Source organism: Micrasema longulum, unplaced genomic scaffold, assembly GCF_059751315.1.
Source record: "Micrasema longulum isolate JH-2025_06_02 unplaced genomic scaffold, ASM5975131v1 h1tg000330l, whole genome shotgun sequence".
In the NCBI taxonomy this organism is placed as follows: domain Eukaryota; kingdom Metazoa; phylum Arthropoda; class Insecta; order Trichoptera; family Brachycentridae; genus Micrasema; species Micrasema longulum.
In genome coordinates, this window is record NW_028277534.1 from 111,153 (window position 1) to 128,844 (window position 17,692).

General features: G+C 30.9%; 1 protein-coding gene across 1 annotated transcript in view; it reads left to right on the forward strand.

Moving 5' to 3' along the window:
- The window catches only part of LOC148282432 (uncharacterized), a 162,802-nt gene that overhangs the window by 20,921 nt on the left and 124,189 nt on the right, over nt 1-17,692 (forward strand). The window contains exon 2 of the mRNA XM_088225087.1: nt 7,805-7,861. The gene's annotated coding sequence lies outside the window, so the exon portion shown is untranslated. The remainder of the gene's footprint in view (nt 1-7,804; nt 7,862-17,692) is intronic.

Here is a 17,692-nt window from a genome sequence, read left to right on the forward strand (position 1 = left end):
AGGCCGCCATAATAATTGTAATAAAAATATAAATCTTTCTTAATTAAAACCAACGGACCAAAGGTCCGTGGTTCGAATCCCACTCTACCCCAACTTAATTCCACTTTCTAATAGTGAGTTATTTACAACTCGTTGAATAAATCATATTTGGGTAAATCATAAGAACGCAAATATTTATTTTATTTTATTTAAAAAAAAATAAAATTATAAAATATAAAAAAACAATTTATACATGTGTAATAACCAATACACTTTTGGATTCGATTCCCAGCGAGACTACAATTAATAATCATGTAAAAATTTTAAAAGTCTGAATATTATCCGCTTTTCACTAGTAAAATTGGCATTTCGCCAAATAGTAATGTAAATTATTTCGCATGCTAATGAAATAAAACCAAAATAGCAACATGTACGAGTATTTGCTAATAATAAATAGCACATAAGACAGCCAACCGCCACTAGCCGTAACGAAAGATTACTCTCGGTAAATTTAATGAGACCCAGTTTCGTGAATACGAGTACTGTACTTGAAGACATTCTATATTTCTGAATTATTTATAATATTTCTCCAAGAACTTATTTATTCTTGTTTAGTTTGTGGTATTAACATGTCATTGTTGAAATAATAAATTATAATTAATTTACATTAGAAATTTCACCTACCTACATACATACTTAACAGTTTTTCTAATTTTATACATTTTTTACTAATAACGTATAAATTTAGAAAAAACTCGCCCAGATTAACTGTTCATTTGAAATATAAATAAATTATGAATGTGACCTAAATTTTACAAGAATTATAATTGTTTTATCTTGTACGTGTCCGGCCGGAAGAAGAATACAGTTATTTATTTATTTTTATTTATTTTGTTCATTAACGCCCAAAAGGCATTTACAAAAAATAAAAATGAAATACATGCTAACATACTAAATAATAAACGCATAATATACAGAAAAAATATGAGAAATTAGTTAAAAAGGATATAATAAAAAGTTTTACAAAGTAAAAAAAAAAAAAAACAGTAATAACAAAGATATGCAGGAAAAAACAATAAGCATATAAACAAAAAATGCAAAGATATAAGCTTATGAAATAAATTCTGTAAAGCAAACAATAAATAAAGTGTTACGATAAGCAAGAAAGATATTTTTAAGTTGAATTAATAAACCAGCGCCATTGAGGTGATTTTCACAAAAATGGCGCTATATAAATTATCCAAACATTATTATTATTATTATAAGCAAGCATATATTATCACAATAAAAAAATATGTATTTATATGAAATGCGTATTTGCCAATACTACAATGCAATTTTATATAATAGTAAAAAATAAAAAACAAGTATAAGGTAATAAAAATAAAGTAAAGTAAGTATTTTTTTAATTTATATTTTTATAATTTATTTATAGTTTGACGAGCAGCTACAAATAAACTTGATATTGTGGACTTATAAGATAGTAAAGAATTGGACAGAATGTCTGCAGCCGTTCCATAAGTGTTACCTAACCTATACAGTCTCGGTATCAATGAATTGTTTTGTTGGTTGGAAGACGTACTGGAACAATGAAACAATAAAGTACTCCTAGTGTTGACAGCAGGTACTCTAAAATTAATCAATTCAAGTATTTTTGGTGCGTCAAAAAGAGAGTTTACAATTTTATTCAGTACAATGAGATCATTAATAGTTCTTCTTTCAGAAAGTGTTGTTAGGTTAAGCAGTGTTAATACATAGTCATAATTCACATTTTGTATTGGAATGTTTAGTTTGTAGTTTATATATCGTAGAAATTAATGTTGAATGTTTTCTATATTATAAACATGAACATTATAGCAGGGTGACCATATTGATAATTTATCAAAAATTATAGTTGAATAAATTGATTAAAAATATTAATGAAATTTCATGGGTTAAATTTTTATTTCTTGATATGAAATATTAACAAGATTTTGTAATTTTTATACAAATACAATAAAAATATAAATAATTAACCATAAAAAATAAGTACGGTTTACAGGAGACTAAAACCAAATTATTTTGTACATAATATAATATGAACTTAATAATGTTTTTAAACATAACTTTTAAATACTGCTGGATTTAAAACAAACAAACATACGCGTGGTGTTAGTGGTTCAGATAATTCCCAGTTTTAAAAGTAATACTTAGGAATTTTTTTAGGTTGAAATAAAATTTATTGAAATACTTTAGTTGAAACCTTTTTTATAGAATTTTATTCTCTTTTTTTTTAAAAAGAAGATAATTCTGGTTGTAATATTCAAACTAAAACAGTATCTTATTGACTTTTTTATGACCTTCAGACCTGCCCTAATTGTTTTCGGTAAGGGTTGGCCTGAAGGTTATAAAAAAGTCAATGAGATATTGTTTTAAATTGAATATTACAACCAGAACTATCTTCTTTAAAAAAAAACAATTCTATAAAAAAGGGTTTCAACTAAAGTATTTCTTTTTTTTTTTAAGTATTACCGAAGGCATAATTTTAAGTAGAAATAAAAGAAAATGTTACAAAAATGTATCTGATTTAAAATGCTTGTATTTCTTTTCAAAATCAATAAATTAAAATTTGACTTCTGCTACTTTCCTGTTCAATTTATTATCTTTAAATTATTACAACAAATTTTATTTCAATACTTAGTCTTTACTTTATTGAGATCGCAGATACCCAAGTTTAGTCTAAATTTGAAATGGCGTAATCTGCCGGTCTAAAAGTAATTATATTTTAGTTACATAAAACTTTTCAGTATTTTTAACAGAAATACCTTTAAAAAAAATTGTTTTAGTTTAATTTATGTTTTTTTTATTATTGCGCATTGATTTGCGCATTGATTTGTGTATTAATGTGTAAGTGTATTAATAAATCAATGTTGTTGCGCGATTAAAAAAAACATTCCTTTTAAAATGGCAAAATCGTATGGTTTCCTTATTTTGCGTTCGTTTTACCAGACTACAGCCTTAAGCACGTACTTGAACCATGTTTGTTGACAACAAGGAAATATTCTTCTTTCAGTGTGTCTTGAAACAATTTCTTTTCGTCGGCTATTTTTCTTTTGCGGTTTGAAGACACTCCCGCCATTATGGGTAGTCAAATTATAAAACAATAAAGCCACAACACTATCACGCCATAACGCGTCTAGCTCTGGAGCTGTCAAACACCTGTGTGTTGCCACAAGCAAAATTATTTGCACGCGTACTTGTCTATCAGGTATATAGGTAGATTCATTTTTAGGGAATAAATCTCAAGAAATACGAAATTTAGAATATAAGATTTTTTAAAATCATAATAAATGTATTTAGGTTTACACATAAAAGCTTGGCGGGCCGCAAGTTGAGTATGGCTGGTCTAATCGGACCTATTCCGGTCGATATAGGTTGATAATATTGATGTTTTTTCTTGATATTTCTTGATAAAACTCCATAGTTAATGATTATGATATAATTATAAATAAACTTATCAATGAAACTTCTTGGTTTAGTTTTACTTTTTATTATTTTGACCAACGAGCGCTTTCGCCTAAGTAGGCATCTTCAAGACTGGTAAATTGTTTACAACGTTTACAGTTTTTATACTATTCTTAACATATTTTGGAGATAAGATCAAATAAGTATTTTAACAGGGGACATAACATAAATATTTACAACTAGTTTGCTAAACAGTTCATTTTTGGGAGGTTTTGGACCGAAATTGGAATTAAGCTTTTATTATTTAAAAGGTGGGAAAAGGACACATAGCGAAATACAACAGAATGGGAAATACACATTTTAACAGATAAAGTTAGCACAATACTTGATTTTCGACAGGGAAGTTTACATACCTATAGGTGAATGATGAAATATTTTAAGATTCATTCTTAGATAATACATTGTTTATGGAATGAAGTAATTCATTTTGAAAGTTAATTTCATGTTAATTATATTATTTTAGTAGTAAATAATTAATTTATTATATAAATAAAACACGAGTGATACTTTAATCCACAAATTTGGAATATCTAGTGACCGGTTTCATCGCTTTCGCGACATCTTCGAGACTGGTATCTTTATTAAAGAGTTAAATGTATTTATACAGAACAGAGGTAAAGATAGATAATTCAAAGTTATATGTACGTAAATTAAATAAAATAGCATTATATCAATTCATTAGTTAACCCAAAGAAAATTTGTTGATAATGATCCTTAAGATAAAAATAACTTTATTTAATTTACTTACATATAACTTTGAATTATCTATCCTTACCTCTGTTCTGTATAAATACATTTAACTCTTTAATAAAGATACCAGTCTCGAAAAAGTCGCGAAAGCGATGAAACCGGTCACTGGATATTCCAAATTTGTGGATTAAAGTATCACTCGTGTTTTATTTATATAATAAATTACAATGAACAAGAATTTTCAGAATCAAGAATTTTCACTTACAAACTTAAATGTTGTAAATAATTCAATCAAAAGTAGCATAGTTATATATTAAATTAATCGTTTAAGAATAGGAGAGTTGGATAATTCCAATCGCTGATTAATTATTACTGCATTAAGTTTAATTCTATTAATTTATAATGATTCTAATTTATCTATTTTTTTCCCTTTGTTTTCAAAATGTGGTAATTTAATATTGTTTTAATTTGTTTTAATTTAATATAGTATAACAACTGTAAATGTTGTAAACAATTCACCAGTCTTGAAGATGCCTACTTAGGCATGAGCGCTCGTTGGTCAAAATAATACAAAGTAAAACTAAACCAAGAAGTTCCATTGATAAGTTTATTTATAATTTTATCATAATATAAGTTGACTTTTCATTCTTAATGCTATTCTACCTTATATTTATAGTATAGGTTTAACAACCCGTAAAGTAATGCAGACAAAAATTGACAAATAAATAAGTTTCTTTGAAATGTATATCGTTTTGTCAAATGCAAAAGAAAGACCTTTCAGTCGTTTATGAATCATAAAATGAAATGAATAATTCATACGAATCAAGTGTCTTTTGTGACATTCGTGGCGTGGGTAGCCGAACGCCGAACCGTACAAGAACAATGTCAAGCGTTTATCCCTACACTGATATCGAGAATATTCGACCTTTACCTTGCATATGTATATTATTAAACATCGTCATAAAATCGATAACAACGGAATAATTACAAATTACACTGTTTAGCCTTAGGTACGCCGCGTTCAAAACGAAATCTGAGGTCAAAAAACTGACCGAGGACGTTTGGAATCGGCAAACATAAAATCTCTTTCAAAGATGGAGAACGTATTATTTGGGAAATTTTAGGAATTTTTACAATGATTTAATTTGTATTGTTAATTTTATTTTATTATTGTTAACATGTGTGTATAAGATTTATTTATTATTAATTAATTCATTTTGCAATAATTTAATTTAAATAAATTTTGATAATTTACATTGTTACTTTTATTTAAATATGTATTTCATCAGAGTTTACATGTAATTGGTGAAAAATAAGTAGTGTCTTTTTTTTATTTGAATATTTCTGTATATTATGTATTTTCATCATATAAAAAATTATTTATATGGGAGCGAAGTATGGACTTGGAAAAACAGGGATGAAAGTAGGCTGAATGATGTCGAAATGCGATCTCTCAGGTGAATATGTGGTAAAACTATGTACTATGTTAGTATATATTATGTAAGGCTGAGACAAGCATTATTGACAAAATCAAGACAGAAGCTCTGCACTGGTTTGGACATGTAGGACGAACGGACAGCGAAAGAACGGCTAAGAATATTTACAATGCGAATGTGGATGGATGGATGCAGAAATAGAGGAAGACCGAGAAAGACATGGCATGACCAAATCCAACAAATACTTAAAGATGGACGTGTCAAAAGTCGGAATAATCGGCGCGCGTGCATGAGAAGATGTATGAATGTAGAGGAAGCGAGATCTGTATGCAAAGATAGAGTGTTGTGGCGTTCTCTCTCCCTGCCTACCTTTACGGGGAAGCGGCCTCCGTGGTGTAGTGGTCAAGACGCTTGACTCCCGCGTGGAAGGTTCCGGGTTCGATTCCCGGTGAGAACACAAAAATTAAAAATTGTGATTTTTCTCGAGCCTGGATGTTCTGTAATGTAATTCACCACTGTAACTGGGCCTCCTGGCCTGTTGTGGTGCAAAAAAAAAAAAAATTAAATGGTTTGTTTTGTTTGTATCTATTCACACTTACGGATTATTACATTCATTTAAAAAAAAAACGTATAATTTTTCATTCATACTTTTGTTGCTGATAAAGATATTTTTTCATTCTTTGAAAAGTTTGTCTGAGTCTTTTGTTTAGTTTTGTCTTGTAGTTTATTGTACAATTTCAGTCCCTGATTTATTAGTCTCGATTGTCCTTGTCTCGTTGTGGAATGTTGTTTGTGATATTGTTCTAATATTCTTCTTTTATGTCCGTGTTTATTACAATTTTTTCAAGCTTTAGTTCTTTGCCTACAATATGTGGCTAACTTATGCATAAATTTTAATGATTCTAGTTGAAAAAGTTAATTAACATTTAATTGTTACGTTTTTTAAAAGAGTTCTAGTTATTTTTCCTTTGTTTGTAAACTAAATAAATAAATGTTGTTAAAGTGATATACATATATTCTTCCCACTCAACACAGGATTTTGGTTCCATGGAGTTAGGATTTGTGTCTCAAAAAAATTTACATAAATTTTATTATTGTATAAATTGAGGCAAGAAAAAAGTAATATAAATGGAATATTAGACATTTTCAAGGCTTGCAACCTATAATTTACTGGTTTCAGTGATAGCTTTATACACTATGTAACATTCCATGTTTTGTCCTCAAGGCAGCTTTTCTACAAAAATATATTTTTTATATTGTTTATAAACCAATCATACTGTTTTTATTTCTTTATATTGTTTTTACTGAAACTAATGTTGTTTATGCACTCATTTTCTTTTTTTATACCAACTTTTCTTCTACGTTAAAAATACCGTGTTAGATAATAATATATCATCATCATCATCATCATTCCCTTTTCGCACCTAATAATGCACAGGGCATTGGATTGGTACACCAATCGCAGCATACCTCGATCAATTTTGTAACATAGAAGTAAGGTGATCAGTCTTACGCTTCAGGTACCAGTTCAGGGACTGTGAAATATTCTAGTGTGAAAACACCCTTTTAAATAAATATTTCATATCAACCATGTCGGGAATCAAACCCGAGACATCTTGCATGGCACTGACCATTACACCACAAGGTCGACATATATATAAGTAGTGAATATACATATGTTTATATAAATTTAAATGTAAAAGAGCAGTTTAAATATTTAAAAAATGGACAGCAAGGGATAAATATTATTAGAATAAGTATAGATGTAAATATTTTATTCGGTTATGCTAATAATATAACTAAATTTAATAAAAAAATATTTTTTGATTGAAATTGTATTAAATGACGAAATGTTTAAATATCGATAAAATTCGTTTGATTGCTCTCAAAATCGGTAGATTTACCAAAAACTCGGCAGGGTTTGCAACGCTGGTCATAATATTATTTTTGTATTATATAATTTTGTACGCTAAAATTGAATAATGATTTGGACATGTATGTGCATACACACTTAAAATTGTGTTGTTCTGAGTTTAGCTTCGCCCAACTATGACCATTTTTGGATGCTACATACATGGTCCAGCCATAATAGATCAAAGGCTGTTGTAATAACGGAACCTTGGCTCATATTAAACGAGATTTCAAGTTCGACTCTTTTATAACACATACCTACACATGTTTTTGTGCGCTTTCAGGTCAAGTGCACGATCCGAGTTTTGTTCGAGCGGTTAATTGCGGATTCTGGATCGCAGGTCTGTGGTTCAATCTCAATTCGATTAGTGGATTTTTAAAAAAAAAAATATGAATGAGATCTGTATGCAAAGATAGAGTGTTGTGGCGTTCTATCCTCTCTGCCTACCCTTACGGGGAAACGGCGTGATTTTTATTTATTTATTTATTTAACTTTTTGTACATAATGTTATTTGTACATTGGCGGGCTTATTGCCAAATGGCAATTTCTTCCAACCAACCAATAAAATAAAAGTTTTATTTTTATTATTCAAGTTACAGAACATATTCAATAGAAAAAAAAGATTAAAAATTTAAAGATGTATAAAAATAGAAATAAACGTATTTGTTTATAAATTACCTTAAATCGAAACTATTACTCAATGGGAAAAAGGAAAAAAGAGGAAAGAGGAAAAAGGAAAGGAGGAGAGATTAAGGAAGAGAAAGGAGATGTTTCTTCAGACGTGATTTAAACAGAGATAATGTAGTAACATCTTTGATGGTGGATGGGAGATGATTTCACGGTCGAGCCGCATGGACACTATACGAGTTAGAGAAGAAAGAGGAATTGTGTATGGGTATTAAGAGAGTGCCTTGAGAATGAGAACGAAGAGGTAAACCATGAACTGATAAGCGTTGAAATTTTTCACACAGGTATATAGGAGCGTTAGGACTATGAAGTACATTGAACAGAAGTGAGAGGGAGTGATAGTCTCTCCGCTGTCTAATTTTGAGCCATTTCAGTTGCCTACGATAATCAGAAATGTGGTCATATTTCCTAAGACCAAAAATGTACCTAATGCATGTATTCTGAAGTCGTTCAAGTTTATCGAGTTGCTCACAGCTTAAATCAGTCATGGAAACATCAGCGTAATCTAGAATGGGTAGTAGTAATGCTTGTACAAGAGTGCATTTAGTACTAATGGGTAAGAATTTTTGCAACCTTCTAAGTGATGGTTTGTTTGTTTGTATTAAGTCCATTTAACAAGGGTAAATACATTTCTTTATAATATATACAGGTACACTTGAGATAAAAGACAACTAAATAAAACTAAAGCTAGGACGAAAATTCAATAATAATTAATATCTCAAGACAAGGTCTAGATTATCTTAGTGATTGTTTCAATCTAGAAAGACTTACGCCAAAAAAGTCCAGATCTTGTCTCGAGTTAACAATGCGACACAATCGGGACATTGGTGCATGCAAGCCATAGTTTAATCTAATATTATATGTAAAACATTTCCGCTTTTATCTAAAGAGCTAAATTATTTATGTTAATCCCAAAAAAACTGTATTGTTTTTTTAATTTTTTTTTTTTTAATTAAAAAATACGGAATAAATGTTTAATAACAATATAACTCGATTATGTTTTTTTGCATGCGAATCTTGACATCTAACCAAAGCTCAAAACACCAAACTTCTGAGTTTTGAGAGTAAGTTCTTGAGAAGAATATTAGGTATTGAAAGCATCCACCACATACCGAGTCCGTTTTAAAGACTAAATGTCTTTCTTCGGATTCACTCATACAAGCAAGCATTTTTTTTTCATTACGAATTGATTATATTTCATCATTTACTAATCAAATCTAGTAAGGAAAAGCGCGAACAAATATTTAAATTTACAACTTTCAATGTCTCTTTCACTGTCGCTCTAAAACCACCCCTCATCGTCTACAAGGTAGAGACAAAGGGAAGTATAAATAAAATAAATAAATAAATCCTATATTATTGTTAATGGTGATGATGGTTCGATTTTATAACTAACATTGAAGTCCAAGAACGGACGCAGCAGCCTCCTAAATCGAGCGTAAACCTGCGGTCTCACGCCGTCCTGGAGGGCTGTCGATGACGATCTTTCGACTTTATTCGGCAAAACTAAGGCGCGCTGGATTGACGTGGAAAGAAGCGAAAATGCTTGCTGACGATAGGTTCTGGTGATGTCCACATGCGGATTAGGAAAAGAAGAAGTCACGAAGATGTCTTTTTAATTGTAGAACCACATAAATAAAGTAATGAAATATATTATTCGTGGTCTATTTAAAAGTGAAACATCTCTTAAACTGACGCGGCTGGTAAATAGCAATTATAAACACTTGATATTCGTAGTATAAATAATTGTTCGTTGATAATTTGTACCACAGTTTAATTAAATTGTGTTTAAGTTTGTCTAACCGATAATTATTCGCTTGGTTTCTAAACTACAAAAGTTAAAATTAACTGCCTGGTTTTCTCTTAACACGTTAACACAGATTGTTAGTGCATATTGCAGAGAAGTTAAATGAGCAACATTTGTATCGGGCGCTGAAAAGGCTCATTGACCTGTAAAGGGCCTATTAAACTTATTTTTATTGCGAAGGAAGAGGTCACTTACGACTTGCATAGAAAGTTTAATATCCGGCTATTTATGCCACTCTGTCTTAATTCAATAAAAGTGCTACTAACACTTCACTGCCCCGGGTACACCAAAAAAGTGTTTTAATTTGAATTGAAATATCCGTTGAAAACCGGCAGTTCACAATCGAGTGAAATTTGGAATCGGAAGGATAATCCTGAAAGTAGGTTGAACGATGTCGAAATGCGATCTCACGGGCGAATGTGTATGAATATTTCAATATTCCAAAAATATTTAATGGTTTATTGCCAAATATAAAAGACTCAAAATGTAAAACAAATTTTAAAATAAAAATAACTGCACGTATAAATAGTGTAGCGAGAGATTTTTTGGAAAGATATATGTAAATAAAAAAACCTAGTACTTTATATAATTGGTACACATATTATTTATATTTTTATGTATTTCATTGCTTTATATTTGTTTTATTATATATTATACTATATTATTTATGTTTAAGTAACATGTATTCTTGGCACATATAAATACTTTATATTTGTATAATAACGATTTTTAGTTTCTTACATTTGATTAGTTAGGCATTTATAATTAAGTAGTTTTAGTTTTTCTTCTTTGTGTTATTGTTTTATTAGTATAGGACTACTTATGCTCTAAATATAGAAAATCTCCATCTTAGAACAGGCTGTGCCATGTTAGATGGAGACTACCATAAACAGAGAACACTCCGTTTTCATTTTACATTAATTGGTTTTATATAGATTCCCTGTTATTAAGCAAGTATATTATTTTTTGCAATAAATTTATAAATAAAATAAAAATTAAATAAATGAGTGGTAAAAATATGCATGACAGGTGCACAAATGTCGAGATCCGTGCACTATGTAAGGCTAAGACAAGCCTCATCGACAAAATCGTGAAAGGGGTGCTGCGTTTATTTGGACACGCAGAGCGAATGGACAGCGAAAGAACGGCTAAAAGTATCTGGGATGCGAATGTTGATGGATGCAGAAAACGAGGAAGACTGAGAAAGACGTGGCACGATCTTAACGAACAAATACTTGAAGATGGACATGTCAAGAGTAGGAATAATCGGCGTGCGTCCATGAGAAGATGTATGAATGTAAAGGAAGCAAGGTCCGTATGCAAAGACAGAGTGATATGGCGTTCTATCATCTCTATCTACCCCTACGGGGAAGAAGAGCACTGTTAGAAGGTTAGGGATAAGGAAATAGAGTGGAGGGGTAGAGGAGAGAGATTTTTTTAACATCAGTTTACCAATTCGAAAGTCACCTATGATAATAACATAAACGTATTGAAAGGTACATTAATTTATTACACACTGATAAATGTTTTATTTTTTAGTATTTCAAAAAGTTTTTTTGAATTGGCAAAATTAACTATCAAAAATTTACAAATGGCGATATTGATACTAGTATCAATATCGCAATATATAAGATAGTATTAGAATGGATGCATAAACATAATTCAACTTGGTTATGCAGAAAGCAGCCAGTCATAGAAAAGTGAAACTGAGATAATAGCGCCTTTGTGAAAAGAGTGAATAAACAAATCTACACAACAGTTGGAATGTTTTTGACTTTAACAAATGATAAACAATTAATATTTTAATGTTTTTTTTTAATATTACAAACAACAATTCAATTATGTTTTAACCTGTTTTAATAATTTAAAAAAATCGCTTTTCTAATGCTGTGGGTGTTTTCTGCAAATTGAGAAATGCCGTTTTTGTGATAGACACCATTTTCAAAGGGTGATTAAAACAATTTTTTGTATGAAAGTGGTCTTGCAGTTATAATCTGGTTGTGGTCCTGTGGCTAGTGTCTCGGACTCACGGACCAAAAGTCCGTGGTTCGAATCCCACTCTACCCCGACTCGATTCCATTTTCTAATAGTGAGTTATTTACAACTCGTTGAAAATGCCCTCAAAATTTGGGTAAATCAATATTTCATATTTGGGTAAATCATTCAATATTTGGGTAAATTCGATATTTGGGTAAATCATAAGAACGCAAATATTTCTTTTTATCAATTTAAAAAAAAAATAAAAAAAATAAGCAGGACATAGAATTGACCTTACTGCACCCGATAACAACAATATCTCATTTTCTCAAAATGGGACTGGCTGCTTTCTGCATAACTACGTTCAATTGTTTCGTTTTTAATTCATAACGTATGGCTGAAAACAATATTAATATTATTTTTTTATTAATTCAACGCCTTATTTATCATCTTTTATTTGTTAAGCGTACCTGTTGTAAAAAAAATAATCTTGGGGCAATAAAGGGTTAAACGGTTTTAGAAATCACTTTCACTCATATAATGTTGATTCTGTCATATGAGGAATGTGCCCTAATAACTGTTCCGTGGACATTCCGATACCTTGTTTACATGTAAGTAAATGTATTAAAATACGATTGTGTCCGGACGGCTGAAGAATACAATGTGTGTGTGAAAAAAAAATATAACCTGGGTGCAATTATATATCTTATCGCGGGGGAAGAGAGAAAAGAAATTTGGGGACAGATTTACACGAAGAATTCCGAGTTACTTTTTTAAAATTAATTTTTTATTTTATTTATAAATCATATAACACAAAGTATTTCACAAGTATAATACGTTGAATTACATTCCCAGGAGTTACAAAAACTCAATTCGGGACATAAATAATATTAGCATTTAGAAAATAACACATATTGAGAACAACAACGAAAAAAAGCAAGTTTAGCACCTTTATAATAATAATGTTTGGATAATTTATATAGCGCCATTTTTGTGAAAATCACCTCAAGGGCGCTGTGCAATAAATAAATATCCCAACACGTCTTGCTGCTACAGAGCGCATGGACGGTTGGGACTCTAGTTCCTCGTCTCCAATTATGATATATATGAGCTAGATAACAGAACGTCTTGCAGCTACAGAGCGCATGGATAATAAGAAATCTATCCCCTATTTACATTTTTATTCAACAATAAAGTTTAGAGTTTAAGTGATATTTTAAAAACGAAATAAATATCAAATTTATAAAATTAGAATTTATATAACAACAAGTCTTGTAACTTCTGAGCGCATTGACGGTTGAAATTCTAGACCCCATTTACTAAATTTAGATATTTGATAGTTGATAACATTTACATAATATGATAAAAATAATATGATAGCTAACATCACAAAAAGTCTTGCAGCTTCAAAACGCATCGACAAATGGAATTTCAACAACATAAGAATGATTTTAAAAAGTTAATAATAAAAATAATTTTTAAAAACGCAATAATAATGCATTGCTAACTAATTGTACAACAACAATATATACGCCTAAAACCTTTTCTTACACAAGCAGAATAAATATATATAAAGAAACGCTTTTAAGAATAAAAAAAAGTAGTGAATCTACTAAGGGAGATAAGGTCATTAACATCACATGCCATGCAGATGATGCTGCCATAGTGATGATGAGGACATATCCATCTCAGTTAGTAAACATCTGGATGCCTAAGAAATGTCGTATAGTACAATGAACACATGATTATTGGAAACATAATTCAGATATACAAAACGTGTGTCAGACCAAATCATGGTGTATACAACAGAGGCGAGGATAGATATAGAGAAAATAAAAAATACGAAAAACCAAGTAGAAAAACTAAATAGATAAACCAAATAACTGCTCAGAACGTTAGAGATGAAAGTACTAAAAGCAATCGCAGGTAAACCCAAAAGAGGCAGAATCTAGAGTCAAGAAGTTAGACGGATTTACGATACCTATTGCATTATAAATAGATTATGGAAAGATTACGTCAGTCGAAAGCTCTAAAATCCCTTTTACCATTGCTCACGAAATCCCGGCCGTTTGCCGTCTGCCCAGAAGTCCACCAAGGAGAGGGAAGAACAGCTGAAACTCAAAGTCTCAGGAGTTAGCTTTTAGCTGATACCAAATTAATCGATCTTAACCGAGAAGAATAAGAAGATTAAACTTTCAGAAATAATTTTCACTCAGATCTTCCAAGAAAAGGTTCAGGTAGAAGTCCTTGAGAGCCACGCTTTGCAATTTACGCATTTGCAGATGAAAGTAACAGATGACCGAGAAACTCTTTATTTGGAAACTCCAATTTGGTGCCCTAGGGATATGTTGATAAATAAATGCTTTAAGAAAATGTTTTGATCGTGGTTCACGAAGGAAGGTACATAGACGACTTCACAATAGTATTTTCGTAATTTTGTCCAATTCAGTCTTATTCAATTCGCATGTTGCTAAATCGTTGAATCACCCAGCAGTTCACTATTTTATTTATCCTCTTTTTATTTTACAAAACTATAAACAATTGCATTTGCTATTGCGTTGTGGTTTTATACAAATTAGAATTGATCAGACGATTGGACAATAAACTAGACGATTTTGTAACAAGCCCAAGGAGTTTGGCATGTGCGAAATCGTCAAATCTTTAATTCGTTCAAATCAATTAGGAAGTTCAGTGCGACGGGAAATTGGATATAAAAATTCTTAAAAATTCGATTGTTAAATTGTACGGTGAAGTTTCTAAAAATGCCTGAAAAAAACGAACTACATCGAATGACGTCTGTGTTGTTCGGAATCAACCAATTATAGTATTGTGAGAATTTTCAGGTTAACGAAGCCAACTGGCCAATCGGCAGAACTCACCACTAAGAGAGGGAAGATAACTTAAGACACCACAGTAGTAAAGTCACGGAGTAATTAAAAAAAATACGAAACTTTTTATATTTTTTTTATTCATTCATATTTAACTTTTACAAACTATAAATAATAATAAATGTGATGCAATAGAATAACAATCCAGAAAAACAAGGTATAAGCAATAAATAATAAAATTTAAAAAAAATTTAGATTAATTCATATTCAAATAAACAAAATAATCATCATCATCATTACATTTCCGTACCTAATGGTGCAGAGGGCACTAGATTGGTACACCAATTGCAGCATATCTCGATCAATTTGTAACATGAAGGTAAGGTGATCAGTCTTACGCTTCAGGTACCAGTCCAGGGACTATGAAATATTCTAGAGTGAAAACACCTGTGATGGTTTTCGAAAGAAATGAAAGTATGACTAAATGTGAAATCACTGTGAATGGAGTTATACTAAAACAAGTAGAGGAATTCGTGTATCTGGGAAGTATGTTCACTAGGGATGGAATGACTGAGAAAGATATTGAAAGGAGGGTGAGTGCCGGGAACAGAGTGAACGGTGCACTTAAATCGACCTTGGCAAATAAATGCTTGTCACAAGAGGCAAAATTGGCAGTTCACAACGGAGTCCTGGTCCCATCCCTGATGTATGGGAGCGAAGAATGGACTTGGAAAAACAGGGATGAAAGTAGGCTGAATGCTGTCGAAATGCGATCTCTCAGGCGAATGTGTGGTAAAACTATGTACGATAGATGCACAAATGTTGAGATCCGTACATTATGTAAGGCTGAGACAAGCATTATCGACAAAATCAAGAAAGGAGCTCTGCGCTGGTTTGGACATGTAGAACGAATGGACAGCGAGAGAACGGCTAAGAATATTTACAATGCGAATGTTGATGGATGCAGAAATAGAGGAAGACCGAGAAAGACATGGCATGACCAAATCCAACAAATACTTAAAGATGGACATGTCAAAAGTCGGAATAATCGGCGCGCGTGCATGAGAAGATGTATGAATGTAGAGGAAGCGAGATCTGTATGCAAAGATAGAGTGTTGTGGCGTTCTATCCTCTCTGCCTACCCTTACGGGGAAACGGCGTGATGGTTAGTTTGTTTGTTTGTATAAAAACATAATTGAAATGATAATTGAGATATGGTTTCCATAAACTCACTCTATGGTAGGAGTAATAAATAATATGAAAAATAAGAGTGGGTACTAAATAAAATAATACATAATTTAATAATAGTTTTACCTCAAATTCGTGTGAGAGATCGCACTAATAGTGGTGAAAATACCAAATGTTATACCCGAAGTCAATCTTTGATTTCGTGCCTTGTAAATATGCAAAACAACCAAAATCTAAATGTACGCTGTACACATTATTTCAATTTCACTTAAAAAATATTTAGTCACGCACCGCCTACCCCGAAGAGATCTATTGGTTAGAAGCCAGTATAGTGCCAATTATCATGCTGAATATCAGCCACCCGGACATAACGTCAATAATTATTTCTATGACAATGCATTCTCCAATAATGCAGTTTTGCATGGCATTGCAATTTCGTTTAGCTGACTCTAAAAATAGAAATAAACTCGTTAATATTCATATAAACGTAAAAAGGATATTACATATTGCATGAATTTTTGGTTTGCTTGAAAACGACAATTCCGCAGAATTTTTAAAATAATTATTTAAGATTGCTGTTTTTGTGCAATTGATACGATTTTGCTGCTTGTAAAATTTGTGAAATGTGAACGCTACGCAGATTTTTGTAATATTTGGATAATAGTGGAAAACTGTATGAAGGTGATTCTGAACGAAAATATGAAACTAATTATTCATAGATGGCGCTTTTATAATTTTTTATTGAAAAATGCCATTTTTACGTTTATTTTCAATGGAAATTTTACAAAACTTGGTTTGCGGAAACTTTACACTATATTGAATGTAACAAATACCAATTCAATAAAATTAAGGTCTTTTTTACAAAATGATGTACAAAACAAAAAATAAGATAATTTTTTTTGAAAAAAGAAATTCAATTTAAATGCAATTTACGAAGTGCAATTTTTTTTACAATTCATTTATTTCAATTTTTCCTTCAGTTTACGTTGGAAAAACATCAAGAAATTTTTATATTCTACTCGAATAAAATACTTGGTACACTTCAACTTATTTATTCTGACCAATTAGCGCTTTCACCATCTAATGGACATCTTCAGACTGGTGAATATTATACAGTGTATGGATAATTTATATAAAACTAAATATTTTCTTAAGTGTAGGTTCATTTAAAAATAAGTTGAAAAATATACAATACGCAATATTGCAATGGAACAGAGTGAGGCAAATGATTGAAACATGTGTTGGCGGTGTACTTTAAGAGGATATTCTATTTGTTTGTTTGTTTGTTATGTTTACTACTATTTTTATATCCAATACATTTTTCATAAATTCTATTTATAATACTTTAAGATGTACATCCGTTTGTATTCTAAATAAATAAATAAATGAACCATTCTGCCTATGATAATGCTCGTATTTCTCGTTTCTCTCGTTGAGTTTGCAGCCTGCAGCGAGTGCTGGGTTACCGGTAGTGCAATAATAGGCACATGGCCAATTAGGTAATACAATGGAAGTGACTTTCTGTTAGGAGACCTTTAGCGCAATCACGATATAATCGTTAGATACTATTCTCGGGGGCAGCAGCCGATTGAGCCAGCAGCAGTCAACGAAATTTGTAAATTATAATTAGTAAAACAAGGTTTTCAGCCGAATCCGAAATCAGCTCAATAAAATAAATAAAACA